At 41.2% G+C, this 6,680-nt stretch overlaps 1 pseudogene; it reads right to left on the reverse strand.

Annotated features, from left to right (window-relative positions):
• Positions 1–3,267: 3,267 nt before the first annotated feature.
• Positions 3,268–6,680, reverse strand: LOC131906391 (immunoglobulin kappa variable 2-28-like; annotated as a pseudogene).

Below are 6,680 nucleotides of genomic sequence, written 5' to 3' on the forward strand. Positions count from 1 at the left end.
TATAGCCATAACAATAAATAAAACTGCACATGGCAAAAATACACCAAACTACCAAATAAACAAACAAAACACAACAAAAAAACTAAACTTACACACCTGACACACACCTTAAAATATTTTCAAAACACTGATCTAGACTCACAGATTAAGGAAAGATTCCCAAGGAACATGTGTGTAAACAAGGCATCTATGATATTTATGATAAACAAAAAATTTGTAAGAATTATGTGTTTCTTTAATTTTTAAAGAAAAATTTAAAAGTCCTTATTTAGTTGTCTGTTACACTATTGGTTATTCAAGATAAAGCCACTTTTGTATTTACATACAATATGAATTTCTTCAATGAAAATCTACTTTGGTTGTTTGGTGGGTACAGAAAATAAAAAATACAATTGTATTTTTAATTTGTTAATATTTATCTGGTAGTGTAAGATATTTTATATTTTGGATAATATTCCTTTTATTTAAAAGAATAACATGTGAAATATTCTGTAACTATTTCTTAGGATTCTGTGGTCAGTTGTGTTCACTTACTCTGATTTTGTTTCTTGGTGATTGGTTGATGAAATTGAAGTGGTATAGTCTCCCTTTTTTTCTGTATGGAAACCTTTGTCTCACTGTAGATTCTGAAATACTTTATTGACTATTCTGCTGTTGATAAACGTGTGTACATGTGCACATACCTACTTGATACATGCCCTATAAACTTGCCAAATTAACTGTTTTGCTGTAACATACTAGACAAAAAAAATCAGGTCCATTTCCCTCTTGTCTGCAGAAAAATCCAAGTGCTTCCATTGAAACCTGCCTCCATCTACTGAGTGTTTCGTTCTGTTCTGTGGATGACTTAGTTTTGGTTATAATTCTCCTTCAGGAAAACTCATGGCTTATGTTCTAGTTCTTCCAAGAGTTTGTCATTTATGTACATTATACTTTAGAGGATCTCTTGTTCATTAATTTAAATAAAGCATTAATTGGGCACCTGCATATTTGATTGATTAACTATCATTAATGAACAGAAACCCACATTTCAACATAAATACAAAGCAATCTTTAAGGAGGAAGAACTACTTTTGAAAATCAATGAGAAGAGGAAGCGAGGGATGGAAAGAAAGGAGAGAAAGATTCATTGATAAATGGTAGCAGAGAGACCATCTAGAAAGGCTATTGGAGACCTCTAGTACAATGGCTGTTGAGAGGTACCTCCTATGTTTTCATTTACACAACAAGAATCATGGTGAAGAATAAATATGCTCAAAGTAGAGTATATGACCAAAACCCATGGAGTGAAAAGAGACATCATGAAAACACTAAGGTACTCAAACAAATCAAATGGCCTTGGGAAGAAGTATATGAAATCCCCTGTGTCACTGTATGAGAACAATCTGCAAGCATCTTCTGCAGATGTAAGAGTGTACAAGTGAGGCAAATGTCAGTCCCTACATACACCCAAGAAGTCTTTGTTACTGGAGAATCTCCCCTCACGTTCACTCTAGGGAGCTGCTGCAAAGTTGTCACTATTGCATTTCTTCACAGAGGCACCTAGTCCATATTGTGCTCTCATTCAACAATGCATCCCATGGCCTCCCTATGACACTGAGGAATCCAGATCCTCCACAGACTGGGGAAACTGTGAAGGAACGTGTTCACACAGTCCTGTGTGATATGAGGTCCTGCCCCAAACCTGCCATACACAGAACTTCAGATAACCAAATTGATTAGATCCACCTTTTAGGAGGTAGACAAGACCCAAAATTTCAAAGTTCAGGCCACTGGGGACACTTGAAGACTCTGGTGATGTTGATAACAATTAGAGAAGAATTACACTGAGTGCAACAGTGTAAACATCCTGAGCCAAGTAACCTGCAGTAGCCAGACTACATACATCCCAGGCATATTTCCAGAAGAAAATCTTTCACTTTGAAAACTGTCAATAAAATTTATAAAGCCAACCATTCTGTCAGATTTAGAAATACCAATATAAAAACTTAAGAAATGTTTAAAAGGCAGTACAATTAAATATCCAAATGAGCATAGCAACTTTCTGGTTACATGTCCCTTAGAAAATGTAATTCTTGATATCTAAGGATGTTGAGCAATTCCTTAATTGTCTTTCAGCCATTTGAGATTCTTCTGTTGAGAATTCTCTGTTTAGCTCTGTAGCCCATTTTTTAATTGGATGTTTAATTGGTTCAGTATTTTGATGTCTATTTTTTTTAATTCTTTGTATATTTTGGAGATCAGCCCTCTGTCAGATGTGGGGTTGGTAAAGATATTTTCCCACTCTGTGGGTTGTCATTATGTATTCACTCATAAGTGGATACTAGATATAAACAAAGGATAAGCAGACTACAAACCACAGCTCCAGAGAACCTAGCTAACAAGGAGGACTCTAAGAGGGACACATAGATAGCCCAGCGAAGGAGAAACAGATGATATCTACATGAGCTAACTGGTGGTGATGGGGGTTAATGGTGAGCAAGGAATGGGGGATGAGAACATATGGAATGGGAGGTTAGAGCTGGAACAGGGACAGAGCAGGAGAGCAAGAAAAGAGATACCATGATAAATGAAGACATCGTGGGAATAGGGAGAAACAGGGTGCTAGGGAAGTTCCCAGGAATTCACAAGGATGACCCTACCTTAGACTACTAGCAATACTTGAGAGGGTTTGTGAACTGGTCTATTCTGGTAACCAGATTAGTGAATACCCTAACTGTCATCATAGAGCAGTCGTCTAGTTTCTGATAGAAGCAGATATAGAGATCCACGGCCAGGTGCCAGTCTGAGCTCTAGGAATCCAGTTGATGAGAGAGAGGAGGGATTCTATAAGAAAGGGACATGGAGATCATGATGGGAAAACGTACATGGATGGCCAGCCAAACTAGAGGAAATCCACGAACTGTGGACCAATAGCTGTGGAGCCCCCATGGGACTGAATTACCCCTCTGGATACTTGAGACAGTTGTTTAGCTTGAACTGTTTAGGGGCCCCCAGGCAGGGGGATCAGTATCTGTCTCTGGTTCACAAGTGGGCTTCTTGGGGCCCAGTGCCTAAGGTGTGACACCTTGTGCAGTCTTGGTGCAGGGAGGAGGGGCTTGGACCTGCCTCAACTAAATATAACTGAAAGACCCTAACCCTTTAGGCTTACATCCCCCAAGCCCCAGGAGAATAAGGAACTGAAAAGAAAACTAGTTCCAAGGGCCACCTGACTCAATCATTACTCAACCTCCCCTGTAACAATATAGCAATGTAAAAAGATTTCTGTTAAGAGATGTGCTCAACCGTGACTGAGATAGTTGTAAGTGTTCCAGTAAGGACCACTGTGACCTTTGTGTAAACTCGACTCCCACCCTGATACCCCCCTTGAGGTTTCAGGAAAAATGTGCACACTGACGTAACTGTACCCCTTCTGTGATCACTCTGTGATCAGACCATGATCTTGTGAAACGAAATTGTATGGGAATTGTAATCTTATGGCTTTTGTGGGTTTTTCCTTTAAAAGCCCTCATGGGGCTGCAGTAAGTTGCGGCTCTTGCTCTTAGGAGCAGTTTGCCCTTCTGTACAGAAGCCAATAAATCCTCGTGCTATTGCATCAACTGGACTGGAGTCTGGGTTCTTGGGGTGCCCACTTGAGACCCTAAACTTTGGGGTCCAACATGACTGGCCCTGCTGACTCCCCATGGGAGACCTTGACTTGGAGGAGGGGGGAATGGGTGGAGTGTTAGTTATTTTGGGGCGCTCTTACCCTGGGAGGAAATGTCACGAAACACGACAGAATCCGCTAACAAGAGTTTTATTAAGATGAGAGGGACAGAGAGTGCCCAGGCCTGTGGAAGACGTGTGTAGAGAAGAAGAAGAAGAGGCAGCCTGGAATATGGCGCTGGCTAATAAAGGCTGGGCGTGCACAGGTCGACGTAACTACTCCACGTATGTGCATAGATCGCATGGCTGTGTTGCACGCTCTTACACAACCATGCAAAGTCACGGAGCCTGGTCACTTGAGACACCTTGACCTGGAAATTGCTATTTTGACCTGGAACTGGCTAGACGGAAGTGTCCAGGTGTGCCGGGCATGTGCAAACACGCCCAACCGTGGGGGCGTGTTGTGAAACTATCAGTGAGGGTTGGGGGAAATCTGGGGGGATTGGAGGGGGGGATGTAGATGATTTTTTAAACAGTCTTATTAAATAAAAACACAGAGACAAATATAGGGTTGAAAGCCTCAGAGATCAGGGGAATAGTGAGAGCCACCAACCACCTTACCTCACCAGCTCTGTTGCCTCCAAAATGTGACTCCTTACTGTCTAATCTACACATTTATTGCCTTGCTTTTTTGCCCTCTCATTGGCTCTTAGCCCAGCTACCTCACTTCCATGTTACTGTCTGTCTGTACATGTCTCTATCATTGGGAGTAGGATTAAAGGTATGTGTCACAACACTTTGCTGTTCCCTAGTGTGTCCTTGAACACACAGAGACACTGCCTGCCAAGTGATTGTATTAAGGGTGTGTGCTAACACAGCCTGACTTTTGTATTAATGGCTTGTTATTACCTCTGATCTCCAGACGAACTTTATTTATTAACATACAAATAAAATATCACCACATTTCAGCACAAATAAAATATCACCACATTTCAGCACAAATAAAATATCACCACATTTCAGCACAAATAAAATATCACCACAGGCGGATATGTGGTTGGTATGTAAAATTAATAGAAAATTTCTTAATAATAAAGAAAGGAAAAACAAGAAAATGTAATTCTTTCAAAACATATTCAAAACAATGTCTTAAGGCTACTTAGAGATTAAAGAGAATATAAATATTGAAAATATATATAAATATATAGAGAGAATATATATAAAGAGAATATAGACGTAGAATATAGACACCTAAACATTTAAAAAGTTAATGAGAGTTTAACTGTGGAGGGCCCAAAAAAGCTTGACCACACAGCAGCCATGAAAGGCTTGGGGACCTAGACACAGCTTTCATTACAGGCTTACTGGTAGGCAACACCCAGATCCAGGAAAAGCCTTAAACTGATACCACCCAGAGATCCACTCTGGGATGAGGAAGTACATGACATCCCAAACATTCCAACCATTAGATAAGGTGGCCAGATGACCTTGAGTCTAGCACACACCCTTAGACAATTGACAGCCAATCAGGGTCCTGAACTCTGGAAATCCCCTCACCTGAACCTCAGCTATGATAAAAACTCCATCCCTTCTGAGCTCAGGGCTCTCTGCTCTCATCACTGTGTTGGACAGACAGAGGGACCAAGCTCCAGAGCTTGAAATAAAGGCTCTTTGCTTTTACATGCAGGATTCGGTCTCTGTGGTGGTCTTTTGGGGGTCCCCACGATCTGAGCATAACATTAACAACTCACACACACATCATTAAAAGTAAGCAACATAATTAAGCTGTAGAAATTAATGAAAAATATTAAATGGTTAAAATCTTCAACAATAAACTAGATTAATGAGATGAGATTCTCCTGATACAAAAGTAATAATATGCCTGTTGCAGCTAGGACGAGAAATTGGTGGCACTTGAGATCTAACCAAATCACTCATTGAACCAGATGGGTCTAGCCAGGGCTCTCTGTTACAATTTTCCAAGTTCCCCAGCACCTCCCCCTTACACAGTTGCAGAGTGCTCTTCTCTCCAGTCAAGCAGCACATTGGCAGCTGAGCTGCCTGAAGCAAGGGGTTTTTGTTAAGGTCTGTATCACTGTGGGAGGAGCATGTGTACCTTGCATGCAGTAATAAACTCCCAAATCCTCAGCCTCCACTCTGCTGATTTTGAGTGTGAAATCTGTCCCTGACCCACTGCCACTAAACCTGTCTGGAACCCCTGTGCCCCGGTTGGACACCAAATAGATTAGGTGCTGTGGAGACTGGCCAGGCCTCTGTAGGTACCAATTCAAATAGGTGTATCCACTACTATGTAAGAGGCTCTGACTTGACCTGCAAGAGATGGAGGCTGATTGTCCAATGGTAAACCGGCAAAGAGAGTGGAGTCTGGGTCAGCACAACATCACCACTGGATCCTGAAATTACAATAGAATAGTACAAAGTCATGTTAAAAATTCCCAAACAAAGGCCGGGCGGTGGTGGCGCACGCCTTTAATCCCAGCACTCGGGAGGCAGAGGCAGGCGGATCTTTGTGAGTTCGAGGCCAGCCTGGTCTCCAAAGCGAGTTCCAGGAAAGGCGCAAAGCTACACAGAGAAACCCTGTCTCGAAAAACCAAAAAAAAAAAAAAAAAAAAAAAAAAAAAAAAAAAAATTCCCAAACAATATTTGTGAATTCCTTTGTTACTCATTACAAGTGAGATCCTGGTATGTTTTATGATTTAAAAAAATATATCAAATGCTTTTTTTACAAAACAAGTGAGTAGAAGGTCCTCAAGTTCATAATCTACAGCACACCTTCCCATCTACATCAAAATCTTCATCCTAGCTCAGCTCCTTTCTCACTAGAATTTCTCATTGTCATGTAACTAAAACTCACATGGGCATCCTGGAGAATGGGACCTGCCTCATCACACATGGACATCACACAGAGGTAACTAGAGCCCACCCTGCACCCACAGTATGCTCCTGCATCTCATTCTCTCCTTACCCAGAATCCAGAACAGTAACAGAAACAGGGAATGGACAGGGCACATCAT

Source organism: Peromyscus eremicus, chromosome 3 (assembly GCF_949786415.1).
Source record: "Peromyscus eremicus chromosome 3, PerEre_H2_v1, whole genome shotgun sequence".
In the NCBI taxonomy this organism is placed as follows: domain Eukaryota; kingdom Metazoa; phylum Chordata; class Mammalia; order Rodentia; family Cricetidae; genus Peromyscus; species Peromyscus eremicus.